Source organism: Cherax quadricarinatus, chromosome 27 (genome assembly GCF_038502225.1).
Source record: "Cherax quadricarinatus isolate ZL_2023a chromosome 27, ASM3850222v1, whole genome shotgun sequence".
Taxonomy (NCBI): domain Eukaryota; kingdom Metazoa; phylum Arthropoda; class Malacostraca; order Decapoda; family Parastacidae; genus Cherax; species Cherax quadricarinatus.
Window position 1 is genome coordinate 9,498,307 of NC_091318.1, and position 20,748 is coordinate 9,519,054.

Here is a 20,748-nt window from a genome sequence, read left to right on the forward strand (position 1 = left end):
GATGTGGGACCCTGTCAAAAGCCTTACTGAAGTCCATATACACAATATCATATTCATTACCATGATCTACCTCCTCAAATACCTTAGTGAAAAAAGTTAATAAATTCGTAAGGCAGGAACGCCCCTTTGTAAAACCATGCTGAGATTCGTTGATTAATTTATGCTTTTCAAGGTGGCTACGAACTGCCTCGGCAATTATTGATTCCATAAATTTTCCCACTATGGAGGTTAGGCTTATTGGTCTATAGTTAGAAGCTAAGGACCTGTCACCTGTTTTGAAAATAGGTATCACATTTGCCATTTTCCACTTATCTGGCACCATGCCAGTTTGTAGCGATATGTTGAAAAGATTAGCCAAAGGTGTGCTAAGCTCCTCTTTACATTCCTTTAGAACCCTTGCATACAGTTCATCAGGGCCTGGGGATTTGTTAGGTTTTAATTTATCTATTTACCTAAGGACCATGCCACTTGTGACCCTAATCGTGCACAGTTTATTATCGTCCTGTTCTACACACACACACACACCTTACACACACACACACACACACCTTACACCCCTACACACACACACACACACACACACACACACACACACACACACACACACCTTACACACACACACACACACACACACACACACACACACACACACACCTTACACCCCTACACACACACACACACACACCTTACACCCCAACACACACACACACACACACTTTACACCCCTACACACACACACACACATTACACCCCTACACACACACACACACACACCCTACACACCCCCACACACACACACCCTACACCTTCCACCCCCCCACACACACTCTACACCCCCCCACACACACCCTACACCCCCCACACACACACACCCTACACACACCGACACCCCCTTATACACACCCTACACACCTATATCCGCTTATACACACCCTACATACCTATACCCCCTATACACACTACACAACTACACCCGCTACACAACTACACCTACACAACTACACCCGCTACACAACTACACCCCCTACGCAACTACACCCCCTACGCAACTACCGCCCCTACGCAACTACATCCCCTACGCAACTACACCCCCTACGCAACTACACCCCCTACGCAACTACACCCCCTACACAACTACACCCCCTACACAACTACACCCCCTACACAACTACTACACAACTACACCCCCTACACATACCTGCGCACACCCACACACCTACACACACCCACACACCTACACACCTGCACACACCTACACCCACCCACACACCTACACACACCCACACACCTACACACACCCACACACACCCACACACCTACACACACCCACACACACCCACACACCTACACACACCCACACACCCACACACGCACACACACACCCACACACCTACACAAACCCACACACCTCCACACCTCCACACACCTACACACACCCACACACCTCCACACACCCACACACCTCCACACACCCACACACCTCCACACACACCTACACACACACCTACACACACACACACACACACCCCTACACACGCCTACACACACGCCTACACACACCTACACACACGCACACCTACACACACACGCACACCTACACACACCTACACACACCTACACACACCTACACACACGCACACCTACACACACACGCACACCTACACACACACGCACACCTACACACACACGCACACCTACACACACACGCACACCTACACACACACGCACACCTACACACGCACACCTACACACACGCACACCTACACACACGCACACCTACACACACGCACACCTACACACACGCACACCTACACACGCACACCTACACACGCACACCTACACACGCACACCTACACACGCACACCTACACACGCACACGCCTACGCGCGCACACGCCTACACACACACCTACACACGCACACCTACACACGCACACCTACACACGCACACCTACACACACACACACGCCTACGCACACACACGCCTACATACACGCCTACACACACGCCTACATACACGCCTACATACACACACACACACACACACGCCTACACACACGCCTACACACACGCCTACACACACACACGCCTACACACACGCCTACACACACACACACACATCCCGACACACACACACACACACACACACACACACCCCTACACACACGCCTACACACACACGCCTACACACACACACACGCCTACACACACACACACGCCTACACACACACACACACGCCTACACACACACGCCTACACACACACACACACACACACGCCTACACACACACACACACACACGCCTACACACACACACACGCCTACACACACACACCTACATACACACACCTACACCTACATACATACACCTACATACATACACCTACATACATCTACATACATACACCTACATACACACACCTACATACACACACCTACACACACACACCTACACACACACACACCACCCTCCCTCATTCGTACATTAACATCCCCTTTCAAAATATATAAATTATTTACCCAGTGCATATATCAGTCCTTAAATCTCTCTTTTCCCTTCCCCAACCTTCACGCCCTTCTCTTTCCCAGATGAATTCCATTACCACAGGTGTGCTCTCCATCTCTGCTGATTCCACATGTAAGCTCTCTGAAAAACAGGACGAACACGACCTTTACCATTAAATAGTCGAGTTTACGGTTACCAGTAGATTTCAGACCTGGTTGACTGGGGTATTTCCAACTGTGTAAATACTTCAGCTACTCTGTGGTGCTTAACGATATTTTCATTCTTCACTGTGTAATTTGTCACCAGCTAGCAGCTCAATGGAGTCACAGTTGCATACGAATGCATAGTGTACAAATTATATGTATATATGTAAATTATGTATGTACAGACTACGCATGTGTTTCTGGGTCGCCTGAGGCCCAGCATCATTTGCGGAATCTGTATTTGTGTATATATAAGTGTATGTAATTACTACTGTTGTACTCGCCTTTATGTAGTTGCTGGGGTAGAGACTTAGCACCTGTTGTCACCCCTTGAGCTTGCCGCTTGCCAGATTCACTCCCTCCTAGTCTCGTGGCCATTATCGTACCTGTTATTGCAGCTATGTATTGAGGCTGCCTCCACCACTTCGTCGTCGAGGTCAGCTCACTTTTCAATCCCACTGAAACTGAAGAAATAATTCCCTGACTTCAGTGTCGCTTGTATGCCACACGTGGGTATCTTAACAGTGAACGTTTCACCAACCAGTGCCATTATCAATCAAATACAGTGAAAACGGTGGAAGATGTGAAATGGATTTTTTTAGGTAATCTGTACCTCAGTCTAGATATGTGCTCAGTTCGTTAGTTTTGAAAAAAAAACACAGCATGTGCACTGGAAAGGTCCTTATACATTAGAGACAGGTGGGGCGAAGAAGTTGAAGACGGTGTTACAAGTGGACAGAGTCCGCTAGTGGTAGTAGGCATGCCAATAGGGTAGGCAAGATTTTGAGCTCAAATCCAACATTCTAAGATGATGTATCAGACAAGTGTTATAATACGCCCGTTTCTTAAACCATTTATAAGCTGCTGAAATTATTTGGTTGCTGTGAGCCTCTGGCGATATGCTAGGCACTATGCTCACCCATAGATCTTACTCCTTGAATGAGGTCTGCAGTCTCTGTCCCTATTGTTCGTACTGTGTCCAGTCTTTTTGCACTTTCCCAATATTAATATCCTTGCATTTGCTGGGGCTGAATCCAAACGGCCACTAATCCGATAAAACTTGTAGTTATACCAGATCCATTTGCATCCTTTTCCTCTTATCAGCTGTTTTTATTCTCATTAGTTTTACATCAACAAATGGAGATACAGTTTACTCAATCCCATCTCTTATGTCATTCACATAAACCAGAAACATTAACGGTCCTAATACTGGAGAATGTGTAAAATAAACCCAGTGAAAAACAGGGCCCCCTTGGGCACAGTAAGAGAACTTTGCATCAACATCCATGGACCCAGAATGTTTAATAATCTACACAATATCAGAAAGATTGAGTCCGATGAGGGTGTCCAGGAGGATAAAAATGAAATCTTTGTGTTTTTTTTCCTGTACTATGAAGTGGGTTGTATAAATAAAATTAAATATGTATTTGCCCTACTTTGTGATGGAGATACATTCATAATAATTTAATTTCTTCTGAGTATGAGATAAACCATTCAGAGAGATAATTCCCAAGAAAAGTTAGCTGCAGCTCTGCTGGAAGGAAACCTTTGAAGCTGCCCTAGCTGATGAATCCTCATTGTCCTACTGAAGTATCCCAGCTCAAGCTGACACTACTGAAGTCTCCCGTATATGAAGTATCTTATGTGATGGAATGTAACAGGTAAATTTAGCTAGCTAGAAACTTAACTATCATATAGAATAGAGTACTAGCACATCACTAATATTTCTAATTTTACCAAAAATAAAATGAAGTCCTCCCCATATTACACTTGCCTGTCTGTCTCTTCGTAGCTCACTTTTTTCTCTTCTCTTTACTGAGGGCATGCTGTCTCCCCCCCCCTCAACACATTTCTCTAGACCTTCCTAAAACATCTTTCTCGTCTTCCTCCTTAAAGCACCATTTACTCAGCGTCTAATGCCCATCTTTTATTCACTCCCTAACGCAACGCATCTCTTTCTCCTTCATAAGGCCAAACCTCCATAATGAACCTCTGGTCTTCCTAATGCAATATTCTCTCCCATCTTTATTTTCGTCTTCCTAACGCACGTCTATTGCAGTTCACAGGCGTACATATATATATATTTTTAACATAGGGTTGTACAAGGTTAGGTTAAGGATTCCTAACTTTTACAAGCTAAGAGCTGTTACCTACATCAACTCATTTGAAAGCCTTGTTATTGTTATGACATACAAATATAGAGAAGGATGAAGTTGGAGCCATCTGTGGGCCAGCAGTTTTATTTGATCAGCTGACTTTATTACGTTGATATTATGATGTACGAACATGTTCCAGACTCGAGTCATCATTTATTGTGATCACAGATGAAGTGATGTTCTGGAGAAGGGTACAGAGTGAAGTTGTTACTTGCTGCCCGTCTTGTGTAGAAGTTGGCTTTTCGCTGTCCTCGGAGTGGAGTCAAGTGTGATACTTTGACAATGTTGGTCTTGTACAAAAGAGTAAGGCACCCACATCCATGTGGTGTTGAAGTCTGCTGAAATGACATATCTATCCAGGCTGGGTCCAGGCGAGAGATGAGTAGTCTTGCTCTGTTTTCTATTCTATCAAGAAGTCACAGACGTGACGGAGGGCAGGCAACCCAAGAAAGTGGAGCATACTCAATATGTGAGCAAGCGTAGTTGTGCCTCGTACAGTCTTGCCACCTCTACTGTCGAGCATGTGTGAGACACGTCGAAGTACTGTAAGCTTCCAAGGCTGCCTTGTTTGCAAGATTTACAAAGTGGTTGTTGGTTATTCTGGAGTCAAATTTCATGCCAAGGATATCAATTTCGTTCCCAGGTTCCAACACTCCGATTTATTCTTAAAATTGCTCCAGCATTACTATCATGGTGCCTAGAGACCAGTATCATTTGTGTTTTCCCTGGACCAAATGTTACCTTCTACAGTTTACTCCAGGTTGATATAGCTGAAAGTTGGTGATTAATGTAACTTAGAGCAGCTGGTATTTCCTCTCTTGGAAAAGTGTCAGAGTACAGTCGTTTTGCATATGCATGGAATTCTAGGTGGAGATCAAGGTCATTGAAGTACACATTATATAACAATGGCCCAAGCACACTACCATGTGGAACACTTGCACCAATAGGATGTCTTGCTGTCCTTGTCTCATTGAGAACTGCACTTAGAGATCTACCTTGAAGGTAATCACTGAGAAGATATAGTGCAGAGTCTACGGTTCCCAGTGCATTTAGTTTTGCCAAGAGTCCCCGGTACCATACTCAGTCAAAAGCACTAGCAATGTCCATTGCTACTACACGGCTGACTTTGGATTCATCCAGTGACTGGTGCCACTTAGTGGAGAGGTTTATCAAGAGATCAGCTGGAGAGTAACTTCTTTCTGAAGCAGTATTGACGGTCACAATGAAGTGAGTGGTAGTAGAAAAACTCTCATCTGCCGTGAGATTATTGTCTCAAGAATCATGTCTGTGATTGACAGGCGTGACACTGATCTGTAGTTGCTGATTTCTGCCATGCTTTTCTTTTTGTGAACAGGGACTACATTTGCTTCTTTCCACAGAGAAGGCTAGTTACACTGTTAGGCAGTGCTCATAGTTGCAAGTCAGAGGTGCTGCTAGCTGGTCGGCACATCTTTTCAGCAATCTTGGGCTCAACTTATCTGAGCCCACAGGCTTTTTCTTGGCCCAGCAGTCCAGGTCATCCTGCCTTTTTATCACCACTGACAACTTTGACACAGTTCTTGCAGCTAGCCAAGGAGGTTCATTTGCTGGATCAGGAACTTGCATCTAGCAGCGTTTTTCTCCCCCCCCCCCTCTAACATACTCCTATCTGCCTTCCCCAACCTACTTTCTAATCCTCGTTACCTCAGTACCTCAGCTCTCACTCCGCTCTTTAACACGCTTTCTCCATTTGAGTTGTTTCTGTAGCTCACTTCTACAATATACACAGATACAGATGTCTATTGTCAAGTGTCAATAGACATCTGGTCATTTAATCTTCTCTCCCAGGATGCGACCCACAAGTTTCCTAAGACTCACTGCTAGGTAAACAGGGGCAGCAGATTTAAGGAAACATGCGCAACGTTTCACCAGTGCAGAGGACCAATCCCAACCCGTCACTGTGAGAGTTGGCGAAGCTACAAACCAAGTTCAACGTCGCACAGTTTGACGCCACTCAGAAGCTGCATTATGGCTTTATTAGCCTTGAAAACTTGAAACTGATTAGGCGAGTCATTACCCCAGCATCCTTCTCGAAGAATTGACACAAACCATGCCACGGGCGGTGATAGAACCCGCGATCAGAGAGTCTCAAAACTCCAGACCGTCGCGTTAGCCACTGGACCAGCTAGCCACAATAAGATTCGTCCAACTAGGTATATTTCTACACCATAGGAAGGTTAGCATAGGCACCTCTGTGACCACAAATGCAAGTTTTTACAGACGAATCTCCAGTTAGCGTCCCCTCAAAGCCGTGAGCATGACTCACGAAATCGACGACACTCTAGCACAGGGCCAGACAGGCGGCTCAAGTCAGGTGAATCGAAGCACGAAACAGTGGGACCTGCCACTGCAAGTAGGTCTTTCCTAAGGTATGTTGAATTCAAGATCCCATGATGTTGCAGTGTCTGACAGTGTCCTGACTGCAGTATATAAGCCACCTCTCTGGCCCTATGCTGTATTTCCTACAAGAGTGATGGAATGAACACATCTATTTCAGGCTGAGGGACTGATTGCCTCAAACTTCTCTCCTTATACCTTCCTGCTCTGTACTGGACTGATGAAGTCACTGTGTGGCGAAACGTTTCTTCAATAAAGATTCCCATATGTTGCATAAGTGTTTCAATTTCTCAACTTGTCGGTTTTCAAAACCACTCGTCAAACCTTTCTCCTCCTCTTCCGTCTCCTCAACACATTCCTCTCTTCTCCACCTGTTGTCTGATATAGGGGTGCACAATAAAGTAGCTACTTCGATGGCTAACTTTAAATCTGTTTTCCTATTCTCTTTAAATGGTTAGAGTGAGATGTGTCCCCCCCCTTTTTGTTTTTTACACAGATCAGTTTTACAGGATAAGAGCTGTTATCCTACCTTAACTCATTTCAAAACCCAGCCCAAAGGTATACTACCACCCCTCCCAGGATGCGTCCCACAACAGTCGACTAGCACTCGGGTACCTTCCCAATGCTAGGTGAATAGGGGCAGCAGGTGTAGGGAAACATGCCGAGCGTTTCTATGCATGCCGGGGATCTAACAACGGACATTCAGTATGAGAGTCCTTTCGATGTTGTCCCATCCTAGAAACGATGCTGGGACTGTGTTCCCTGAAACCTTATTGTTAGTTCACAAACCACCCAGTATCAACAGCTGACCATGGACCATGCAGATGATTCTATTAAAAGTGGTGTAAGAATATTTATACCGTAGTTAACCTCTGTAAATGAATATATATATATATATATATATATATATATATATATATATATATATATATATATATATATATATATATATATATATATATATATATATATGTCGTGCCGAATATGTAAAACTGGTCAATTAGCAAGAACTCATTTAAAATTAAGTCCTTTCTAAAATTTTCTCTTATACGTTTAAAGATATATTTTTTTCATTAATGTTGATGTAAAAATTTATAATTTTGCACCAAAAGGAACTTAGAAAACTTACCTAGCCTTATTATAACAAGCGCAATTTATTTTAGCCTAACCCAACTAAAAATATTTTGAATACGTTTACAATAACTTAATACTAAACAAACACAAAGATATATTTTTCGTTAGGATCAGAATGATTTTGGCGAAATTATTGCATACACAAATTTTCACTTGTCCTATATGGCAAGATGAGCGTTGCTATTTAAGCCAAGATCGCAAGTTCTGCCTATTCGGCACGACATATATATATAGATATAGATAATGTCTTGCCTAATAGGTAAAACTGGTCAGTTAGCAAGAACTCGTTTAAAATTAAGTCCTTTCTAAAAATTTTGTCTTATACGTTTAAAGATATATATTTTTTTCATTTAGGTTAATGTAAAAAATTAAAAAGCTTGTACCAAAAGAACCTTAGAAAACTTGCCTAACCTTATTATAACAAGCTCAATTTAATTTAGCTTAATCCAGCTAAATATATTTTAGATAAATTTACAGTAATTTAATAAACTCAATGAAATATACTTTTTTTCGTTAGGATTCAGCATGTATGAGAATTTTTGCGTGCAAATTACTGTAGCATACATCAAGCTTTTTGGAGAGCGCGTTGCTAAATAAATGTCACATTATTCGGCTGCATACACAATTTTTCGCTTAACTTATTCGGCAAGAAGAGCGTTACTATTTAAGCGAAAATCGCAAGTTTTACATATTCGGCACGACAAATAGATAGACGTTAGTCCCTGACTGTAGTTAATTTTCAGCAGGTAGTGTCTACAAGACTAAACAGACCAAGACTATAGGTAGTCCTGCGCAGATTATCTCCATGTTGAGATGGTAGTCTGTTATTATTCGTAATACTATTAGTTAACGTACTATTTATTTAATTATTTTCATATAATAAATGTTTGGGTGTCATTGAACAAACATTCTGAAACTTGATGAAGGTGTCGATGAGCTGAAGAGTTTGGGGATCCCTGGATCAAAGATGGTAGTCTTCAACAATCTGCCTCTCCCACGTACCCCGTCTGTTGCTCTCTTCCCATCCTCTCTCTCCCTCTCTCTCTCCCCAACACCACCCACCCCCTTTCTTAATTTCCTCTCCACAAAACCCCCGATCACCCCTCCCTCCCCCACTTCATTTCCTTTCCTTAAAACTACCCAGTCTCCCCTTTGTCATTCTCCCCCACCCATTCCCCAGATCCACCCGACCCTCTCAGCTCAGCTCTGGTCGACTGATTTCAGCAGTGTGTGTGAAATCCATCCTGCGTGATGGAATATGACAGGAAAACAGTTAACTTTTGTTCCCTCTATGTAGATAAGGTATAAGAATAGGGTAAACAGCATATTGCAGATGTATTAAATTTTCTAGAAAATACCCTATCCACATCCCCTGACCCTCATATCAAATGTTTTCCATGTCTTAGTTTTGGTAATAGTTTATTTATATATTTAAATGTATGTAGAACATGCGCCAAAGGCACAGATTTTGGGATCGGGGATTTAGGTGGTGGGGGAAGAGGGTAGTAAAGAGTTTTTAACAAAATTGGGAACACATTTAGAGCGCGACTATTATATGCTGTATAACAGTTATATTGTGGGTAAACCTGTATTCCGGCTACCTCATTTTTATGAGGCACGCTGTGGGCAGACTTGTAGTATACGGCTACACTTTACTGCATACAGTACATCAATTTTTTTTTTTTCAGTGCTCGACACAAAACGTAAGTTCGAGATTTTACGAACCCTCCTTCCCGTGCTTCCTGAGGTAAGTCACTCACGTTTCTTATTTCTTTATTGTCGCGTAATTGTACATATATAGGTTATATACGTTAATTCAAAGCAAGCCTTTTAGAGTCTAGACTTAGCTAACTTAACATAACCGAGAATAGCAAATATTAAAATATCTGATGATTAAGGCGCATATGCGGCTCTTGGGTTTCTTTATTGCCCTAACGTTTCGCCTGCGCAGCAGGTTTCTTTAGTCTAATACAAGCGAATATATTACCGAAGACACTACAAGTAATTGTGAGGTGATCAGGCCCTCAGCCTCGACAGGTGATGGTCAGTCTCTCAGCCTAAAACAGAGGCTTCCTTCCAAACATTAAATACTGGAGTAATAGTGAAGTGTAGCAGTGGGAGGTTTCGTCACAGGTGAGCGTGGCCCACTAGTTAAAGTAGATTATGCTAAACTGTTGCTTTAGTAAAATAAGTGAGATAGACTTCCTTTGTGCCGGGACCCCGTGGTGTTGCTGTGTCAGGCCGGGACCCCGTGGTGTTGCTGTGTCAGGCCGGGACCCCGTGGTGTTGCTGTGTCAGGCCGGGACCCCGTGGTGTTGCTGTGTCAGGCCGGGACCCCGTGGTGTTGCTGTGTCAGGCCGGGACCCCGTGGTGTTGCTGTGTCAGGCCGGGACCCCGTGGTGTTGCTGTGTCAGGCCGGGACCCCGTGGTGTTGCTGTGTCAGGCCGGGACCCCGTGGTGTTGCTGTGTCAGGCCGGGACCCCGTGGTGTTGCTGTGTCAGGCCGGGACCCCGTGGTGTTGCTGTGTCAGGCCGGGACCCCGTGGTGTTGCTGTGTCAGGCCGGGACCCCGTGGTGTTGCTGTGTCAGGCCGAGACCCCGTGGTGTTGCTGTGTCAGGCCGGGACCCCGTGGTGTTGCTGTGTCAGACCGGGACCCCGTGGTGTTGCTGTGTCAGGCCGGGACCCCGTGGTGTTGCTGTGTCAGGCCGGGACCCCGTGGTGTTGCTGTGTCAGGCCGGGACACCGTGGTGTTGCTGTGTCATCCCGGGACCCCGTGGTGTTGCTGTGTCATCCTGGGACTCCGTGGCGTTGCTGTGTCATCCCAGGACTCCGTGGTGTTGCTGTGTCATCCCGGGACCCCGTTGTGTTGCTGTGTCATCCCGGGACCCCGTGGTGTTGCTGTGTCAGGCCGGGACTCCGTGGTGCTACTGTGTCAGGCCGGGACCCCTGGTGTTGCTGTGTCAGACCGGGAACCCGTCTTGTTGCTGTGTCAGACCGGTACCCCTGGTGTTGCTGTGTCAGGCCGGGACCCCTGGTGTTGCTGTGTCAGACCGGGACCCCTGGTGTTGCTGTGTCAGACCGGGACCCCTGGTGTTGCTGTGTCAGACCGGGACCCCTGGTGTTGCTGTGTCAGACCGGGACCCCTGGTGTTGCTGTGTCAGACCGGGACCCCTGGTGTTGTTGTGTCAGACCGGGACCCCTGGTGTTGTTGTGTCAGACCGGGACCCCTGGTGTTGCTGTGTCAGACCGGGACCCCTGGTGTTGCTGTGTCAGACCGGGACCCCTGGTGTTGTGTCAGACCGGGACCCCTGGTGTTGTGTCAGACCGGGACCCCTGGTGTTGTGTCAGACCGGGACCCCTGGTGTTGTTGTGTCAGACCGGGACCCCTGGTGTTGCTGTGTCAGACCGGGACCCCTGGAGTTGCTGTGTCAGACCGGGACCCCTGGTGTTGCTGTGTCAGACCGGGACCCCTGGCGTTGCTGTGTCAGACCGGGACCCCTGGTGTTGCTGTGTCAGACCGGGACCCCTGGTGTTGCTGTGTCAGACCGGGACCCCTGGTGTTGCTGTGTCAGACCGGGACCCCTGGTGTTGCTGTGTCAGACCGGGACCCCTGGTGTTGCTGTGTCAGACCGGGACCCCTGGTGTTGCTGTGTCAGACCGGGACCCCTGGTGTTGTTGTGTCAGACCTGGACCCCTGGTGTTGCTGTGTCAGACCGGGACCCCTGGTGTTGCTGTGTCAGACCGGGACCCCTAGTGTTGCTGTGTCAGACCGGGACCCCGGGTGGTGTCAGACCGGGACCCCTGGTGTTGCTGCGTCAGACCGGGACCCCTGGTGTTGCTGTGTCAGACCGGGACCCCTGGTGTTGCTGTGTCAGACCGGGACCCCTGGTGTTGCTGTGTCAGACCGGGACCCCTGGTGTTGCTGTGTCAGACCGGGACCCCTGGTGTTGCTGCGTCAGACCGGGACCCCTGGTGTTGCTGCGTCAGACCGGGACCCCTGGTGTTGCTGTGTCACAGACCGGGACCCCTGGTGTTGCTGTGTCAGACCGGGACCCCTGGTGTTGCTGTGTCAGACCGGGACCCCTGGTGTTGCTGTGTCAGACCGGGACCCCTGGTGTTGCTGTGTCAGACCGGGACCCCTGGTGTTGCTGTGTCAGGCAAGTATTATCTACTTGTTGGTATTGTAGTCTATCAACAATATTATTCTTGTGCTGTCCGCTATAATTTTAATCCACTGACTCGTATAGTAATGTTTCGAACTTTTTTTTTTTATTTAACTGATCACCTTTTCTGATTCATGTGGATAATGCCTAACGTACAGCATTCTAAGCTGCGTTGTACAGTAGTCTGCACCGTTGCTGTATTTAGTACATAGTACAGCATATGAAGTACACAGTTTTATTTTTGCTTCTGTTAACCAAATCAGCCTATTTAATTATTTTGTTCTAACATTACTGGTTTTAAACCATACCACGGGCGGGATTTGAACCCGCGGTCAGAGAGTCTCAAAACTCCAGACCGTCGCGTTAGCCACTGGACCACCGGGGTTTTAGTTTGATGATACAAGTTGCCGTAAAATGCACCGTCATTTACCTCGCCCATCTACATTATTAGACTTGGTTATTATTAGTTATGAAAGGAAGGTCTTCACTATTTGTTCTCGGTTGTTAAACTGTTTCCCTGAGCTAATCTCTTCAAATATTTTAAAAACATTAAGAGATGAAAGTTTTCAATAATATGAAGGAAGGTTCTTGGGCACCTCAGTGATCCTCAGTCACCGTTGTAGAAAGTCATGTGAATTTCGGTTACTTAATCGAAACTACGAATTGTTTACATTAGAAAATGCCTCATTTGGCAGTGGCCATGATGATGCGCCAGCCAACAGAACCATTTTTTTTTGTTTGGCCCTAAGAGGGACGGTAAGAATCTGGTGGGAAAGGATTGAGATAGAATAGAGTAGTGAAAAAGGTTGTGGTCACACAGGAAGGAAGGTTAAGTGGTCTGACTGTGGGTGGATTTCAGTGGAGTTTTTTTTTTTTCACACAGTGACGAGTGTCTCGGGCGAAGACTCAAAATCAATGAGGCACTGTTGTACTCCTGCTCTTCTCATTATTTAAACGCCAGTGTTTGAAAAATCCATTGAAATCAACGAAGCAGTCAACAGTATGTGTTGATTTTTTTAAGCATTTATATTGCAACATTGATTAAACGACAATGCGGCCCTGAAGCGTGTCATAAGTTAGAAAAAGAATAAAATGTATTAATTTTTCCTGCAGCAGGTGATATTTCAAGTTTTTATACCACGACTGCTTAGCAGTGATGAAGATCGACGGTAATTTGGAACTAGCATTCGATATCATGACTTGTGTATGTTAAGGACGCCTCTGTTCAACCACACTAGTTTAATTTAACCATTGCTGAGTCACAAGGCGGACCAAGGAAGAATTAATCAGAGGAATAAACGCATTAGCACGTTAACTGGTAGAGATATCTTTCACCCATGGCATCAGAATGCCATATATAAATAAGTCATGTCGTAAGATATATTCTTAGAGAGGACACAACATATTTTATTTGCGTGGAACACGTAGGACAATGCGTTAATGTGACCATACATCTCTCCCCCCCTGAGATACCTGAGCTACTGTACATTAGGTAGACATTGGGAAAGACGACAAGCAGGTATTTCAGTCCTTTCACACACAGTAGGGATTTATCATTTGTTATGTACTTATCAAATATTTGATTATGCCTCACTGACTCACTGAGGGTGAAACGTCGCAAAATTAAGGCTCTCCTTGCTAGTGTACCAGTGTACACTAACTCATAATAGCCCGACCAACCACGACCATGCGATGTCTTTGACACGAGAGTTTTCATGTGAACCTACCCTACTCTTTTGTCCTTACGTTATGCTTCCCTCTTACATTTGTGTATCTCCTGAAGAGGACCTCAGCTGGAGGTAGAAGTACACAACTACTGTTTGTCTCCCTCTGAGTTTGGACCTCTCAGTGACCATAAGACGGATAATACAGAAAATAAACATAAAAAAAGGACAGGATGCATAGTTAATATTTACACCAAATGTATATAAAAAATAACCATAGAAAACATATGAGGGGGCATTTTAATATGACCATTGAAGGCATATGAGAGGGCATTTTGTTAATAGCCACAGAAGTTATATGGTGAATTTGTAATAATGACAGCGCAAAAATGCAGCTGTGATGCTATGACCATATATACTCAAAATAATGAGTGTAAATAAAGGATGAAAAGTCTTTTACAAATTAAATAAGATTCAGACAAAGTCCTGAATGCTAAAACGAGAATTTCAAGAGTGACAGCAACACAAGGAAGCCCTGAGAGCGGCAGCAACACGGGGAAGCCCTGAGAGCGGCAGCAACACGGGGAAGCCATGAGAGCGGCAGCAACACGGGGAAGCCATGAGAACGGCAGCAACACGGGGAAGCCATGAGAACGGCAGCAACACGGGGAAGCCCTGAGAGCGGCAGCAACACAAGGAAGCCCTGAGAGCGGCAGCAACACGGGGAAGCCCTGAGAGCGGCAGCAACACGGGGAAGCCCTGAGAGCGGCAGCAACACGGGGAAGCCCTGAGAGCGGCAGCAACACGGGGAAGCCCTGAGAGCGGCAGCAACACGGGGAAGCCATGAGAGCGGCAGCAACACAAGGAAGCCCTGAGAGCGGCAGCAACACAAGGAAGCCCTGAGAGCGGCAGCAACACAAGGAAACCCTGAGAGCGTCAGCAACACGGGGAAGCCTGGAGAGCGTCAGCAACACGGGAAAGCCTGGAGAGCGGCAGCAACACAAGGAAGCCCTGAGAGCGGCATCAACATGGGGAAGCCCTGAGAGCGGCAGCAACACAGGGAAGCCTGGAGAGCGGCAGCAACACGGGGAAGCCTGGAGAGCGGCAGCAACACAGGGAAGCCTGGAGAGCGGCAGCAACACGGGGAAGCCTGGAGAGCGGTAGCAACCCGGGGAAGCCTGAAGAGCGGCAGCAACACGGGGAAGCCTGGAGAGCGGCAGCAACACGGGGAAGCCTGGAGAGCGGCAGCAACACGGGGAAGCCCTGGAGAGCGGCAGCAACACGGGGAAGCCCTGGAGAGCGGCAGCAACACGGGGAAGCCTGGAGAGCGGCAGCAACACGGGGAAGCCTGGAGAGCGGCAGCAACACGGGGAAGCCTGGAGAGCGGCAGCAACACGGGGAAGCCTGGAGAGCGGCAGCAACACGGGGAAGCCTGGAGAGCGGCAGCAACACGGGGAAGCCCTGAGAGCGGCAGCAACACTAGGAAGCCCTGAGAGCGGCAGCAACACAAGGAAACCCTGAGAGCGGCAGCAACACAAGGAAGCCCTGAGAGCGTCAGCAACACGGGGAAGCCCTGAGAGCGTCAGCAACAGGGGGAAGCCCTGGGAGCAGCAGCAACACAAGGAAGCCCTGAGAGCGGCAGCAACACAAGGAAGCCCTGAGAGCGGCAGCAACACAAAGAAGCCCTGAGAGCGGCAGCAACACAAGGAAGCCCTGAGAGCGGCAGCAACACAAGGAAGCCCTGAGAGCGGCAGCAACACAAGGAAGCCCTGAGAGCGGCAGCAACACAAGGAAGCCCTGAGAGCGGCAGCAACACAAGGAAGCCCTGAGAGCGGCAGCAAAACAAGGAAGCCCTGAGAGCGGCAGCAACACAAGGAAGCCCTGAGAGCGGCAGCAACACAAGGAAGCCCTGGGAGCGGCAGCAACACAAGGAAGCCCTGAGAGCGGCAGCAACACAAGGAAGCCCTGAGAGCGGCAGCAACACGGGGAAGCCTGGAGAGCGGCAGCAACACGGGGAAGCCTAGAGAGCGACAGCAACGCGGGGAACCCTGGAGAGCGGCAGCAACACTTGGAAACCTGGAGAGCGGCAGCAACACGGGGAAGCCTGGAGAGCGGCAGCAACACGGGGAAGCCTGGAGAGCGGCAGCAACAAGGGGAAGCCTGGAGAGCGGCAGCAACACGGGGAAGCCTGGAGAGCGGCAGCAACACGGGGAAGCCTGGAGAGCGGCAGCAACACGGGGAAGCCTGGAGAGCGGCAGCAACACGGGGAAGCCTGGAGAGCGGCAGCAACCCAGGGAAGCCTGGAGAGCGGCAGCAACACGGGGAATCCTGGAGAGCGGCAGCAACCCGGGGAAGCCTGGAGAGGGGCAGCAACCCGGGGAAGCCTGGAGAGGGGCAGCAACCCGGGGAAGCCTGGAGAGGGGCAGCAACCCGGGGAAGCCTGGAGAGGGGCAGCAACACGGGGAAGCCTGGAGAGGGGCAGCAACACGGGGAAGCCTGGAGAGGGGCAGCAACACGGGGAAGCCTGGAGAGGGGGCAGCAACACGGGGAAGCCTGGAGAGGGGGCAGCAACACGGGGAAGCCTGGAGAGGGGCAGCAACACGGGGAAGCCTGGATAGCGGCAGCAACACGGGGAAGCCTGGATAGCGGCAGCAACACGGGGAAGCCTGGATAGCGGCAGCAACACGGGGAAGCCTGGAGAGCGGCAGCAAGACGGGGAAGCCTGGAGAGCGGCAGCAAGACGGGGAAGCCTGGAGAGCGGCAGCAAGACGGGGAAGCCTGGAGAGCGGCAGCAAGACGGGGAAGCCTGGAGAGCGGCAGCAAGACGGGGAAGCCTGGAGAGCGGCAGCAACACGGGGAAGCCTGGAGAGCGGCAGCAAGACGGGGAAGCCTGGAGAGCGGCAGCAAGACGGGGAAGCCTGGAGAGCGGCAGCAAGACGGGGAAGCCTGGAGAGCGGCAGCAAGACGGGGAAGCCTGGAGAGCGGCAGCAAGACGGGGAAGCCTGGATAGCGGCAGCAAGACGGGGAAGCCTGGAGAGCGGCAGCAAGACGGGGAAGCCTGGAGAGCGGCAGCAAGACGGGGAAGCCTGGAGAGCGGCAGCAAGACGGGGAAGCCTGGAGAGCGGCAGCAAGACGGGGAAGCCTGGAGAGCGGCAGCAAGACGGGGAAGCCTGGAGAGCGGCAGCAAGACGGGGAAGCCTGGAGAGCGGGCAGCAAGACGGGGAAGCCTGGAGAGCGGCAGCAAGACGGGGAAGCCTGGAGAGCGGCAGCAAGACGGGGAAGCCTGGAGAGCGGCAGCAAGACGGGGAAGCCTGGAGAGCGGCAGCAACACTGGGAAGCCTGGTAGCGGCAGCAACACGGGGAAGCCTGGAGAGCGGCAGCAACACGGGGAAGCCTGGATAGCGGCAGCAAGACGGGGAAGCCTGGATAGCGGCAGCAAGACGGGGAAGCCTGGAGAGCGGCAGCAACACGGGGAAGCCTGGAGAGCGGCAGCAACACAAGCAATACTGAACATTAAGAGGATATTCAGAGGTAATGTCAACTCAGGAGAAACTACTGAACTTTGTAATAAAATAATCTTTCTGTACTAATACACAGGCAAGAAACAGAGTACAATAAGAAATTCAGAAACGATTTTAAAATGAGAAAAAGTTAGTAAGGCATCCAAGAGGGGTGTGTGACTACCCTTTTTAAAATACATGCACACATGTACACTACACAAGCATGCCTATACACATCCATGCACATGTACATACACATCCATGCACATGTACATACACATATATACACATACACATATATACACATACACATATATACACATACACATATACACATGCGCGCACGCGCACACACACACACACACACACACACACACACACACACACACGTATAATAAGGCTCTTGAAGCTGGGAGAGAATGGGGCTGGAGCTGTGAATCGACCCCTGTAACCACATATAGATGAGTAAACAAGCAAACGCCAGTAGCTAGCAACTCAGTAACATCCCGAGTCCATAAATATTTACATATAAATGTATATGGGTTTGCAGAAATCTTCACTTAAGACTTACCACATCCACCAGTCCCATCATCCTACCTCAGCCCCGGTGCCAACGATCTGCAGTTCCGCTTCACTCTTGAAGTTCCACCAGACACGAGAAGACAAGATATTTTAAACACAGACAATATCAGTTACAAGGCAGATGAGCTAAGTGAAAGCTAAAAAAAAAAAACTCCAAACCTAATGGAAAAATAGGAAATAGCAGTTGTAGTGTTTCTAGCACTAAATATAGAGATAAACCAGAGAGAACCAAAGGCAAAATAGCACTCATCACCGAGAACAACTCGGTGGGACTGAGACACCATTCTTCCCAGGTAACATATTCTTGCTACCCATGGCCTGTAGACCCACAAAGCCAGAATTAACTTAGTTAAATAGAAACTATGTCCGAAAAATTGTTTAGCTGCTTCGTGGAAACGTCATCACATTCTCACATTTTTTTCTGGTGGAATTGCGCTTACGGAACCAATAAGCTTCATAGGGTCCATTGTACCCTAATTCCCGTAATTGTTCCTTCAGCACATTTTTATTTTGGGGTGAAGATGAGGAATGTGATCTTTGTATATTTTAAGTGAATAGAATGTGAGATCTCTTTTGTCTTAATTCCACGGATGAAACACATGGAGTTTTAAGGAGATAAAGAACTATGTATTGAGAATTATAACAATAGGAGGACTAGGGCAGTTTTGGTAGCTTTACAATATATGTCTAGACAAGAGTATGGCAACACCACTAAGGCAGTCATAATGTTAACGTTCAGAACAGGGCTCTGGCAATACTGGAAGAAGCCAAAGCCTCGAAGAAGACAATAAAAGACTTTTAGGATACTTCCCCCTTCCGAGTATTTTCGGGTATCTTCCCATCTCTACCACTGCAGGAAATACAAGCAACCCATTCCCAGACACATACCACTGGTTTATGAAATACCATGCAGACAGTGTAATGCTTCTTACATGGGACAGACTGGGGGAAATCAAAATATTGGAATTGCAGACTATAAGAGAGCAGTCATATACGCCCAGGACAACTCTGCCATAGTCCATCATGTATGACAGTCACTACAATATTAACTTGCAAGACTACAGTCTCTTCTACAAAAGAAAGGCCATCGAGTCTAAACCTAACCTAATTTATCACACGGCAGAAACCAGATGCAACTATCACATATGCTTGGAAATCCTACTTTTCAGTACCCCATCTAGAGACAAGACCACAACCTCCGCATCAGGTTTATAGAGTTATTTCTATATTAATATTTGTAGAATTACCGACAATATGTTATGTAAAAGGACACAAATGCAACTCGTGTGACATTTTATTGTGGCAACGTTTCGCTCTCTAGGAGCTTTGTCGGTAACGGCTTGACAAAGCTCCTGGAGAGCGAAACGCTGCCACAATAAAAAGTCACATTAGTTGCATTTGTGTCCTTGTACTTAACAGTTATTTCTCACGAGATACTTTAACTTCGGACTACTCCACTCCACTTCGCTACTCTGTTCGCCTTCACTCAGGCATATAACCAGCCTGCATATATGTACCTCCTATAACCTGTACATTTATCTTCTGAAGAGAGTCTCTGAGGCCTAAATATACAGCTCTCTTAACTGTGTTCCATATTTCTGTCTAACTGGATCATCAGATATACAAAATTTTATTTCAATCATTTATACATAAATACAGAAATGATATTCATTCACTAAAACATCTCGAGAATTTCTGACTACAACTGGATATTAATGTAAATGCACCCCCCCCACCTCCCGTTTAAAAAATATATAGGCCTGAGGAGTGTGCGGGAGTTACTACTACAGGATCGGTGTGGTGGTGTTTGCCCAGCGGTTTGTGGGTACACATTGAGATAAAAAGAAGTTAACTAGCGCCTCTAATTAGTGCTCCCCGGGACCGCAGAGGCGAGAATGATTAAACTGAATTATTAGGGAAATCTGTCAGCGGGAGGTTGTTGTATGTGGGCGGGCTGGCGGCGGCCAGACCTCCGCTTGATGAGCCCGTCGACGGACTGGTTCAAAACATACATTTTTGGTGGAAAGTGCCGAGGCTTAATTGCTTTATATGCGCGTCTAATGATGTTAACATATGCCAATTATTGTCAGAAAACAGGTAACTCACCTTTCATGTTGTCGGGGGAGGGTGTTGGAGCCGTCGCTGTGGAGCCAGGCTCGTCACGTCATGCGCTCTGCCTCATCTTTCCTGTAAATTATGACACCATCTTCAGCTTCCTTGTCACGCATCTTTCAGCCATGAAAAAGTTAATGTTTAAAATTAACTAACATTTATTGCTCAGCGCATGTTAGAATTTACATGGACTTCTTCCCCCTCCCTTTTTTTTTCTCTGTAACCTTTCCAAACTGATGTTGGTTGCAAATATCTCAAGCCAAAGTTTAAAAAAATTAGCGTTAAGGCAATTCCCACGTTATGTCTCTGTTTTTTCGTATATATATATATATATATATATATATATATATATA

General features: G+C 47.4%; 1 long non-coding RNA gene across 1 annotated transcript in view; it reads left to right on the plus strand.

The window, feature by feature from the left end:
* LOC138853300 (uncharacterized) overlaps positions 1–20,748 on the plus strand; it is a 46,001-nt gene that overhangs the window by 5,371 nt on the left and 19,882 nt on the right. The window contains exon 2 of the long non-coding RNA XR_011392507.1: positions 10,063–10,121. This is a non-coding gene — a long non-coding RNA (uncharacterized lncRNA). The remainder of the gene's footprint in view (positions 1–10,062; positions 10,122–20,748) is intronic.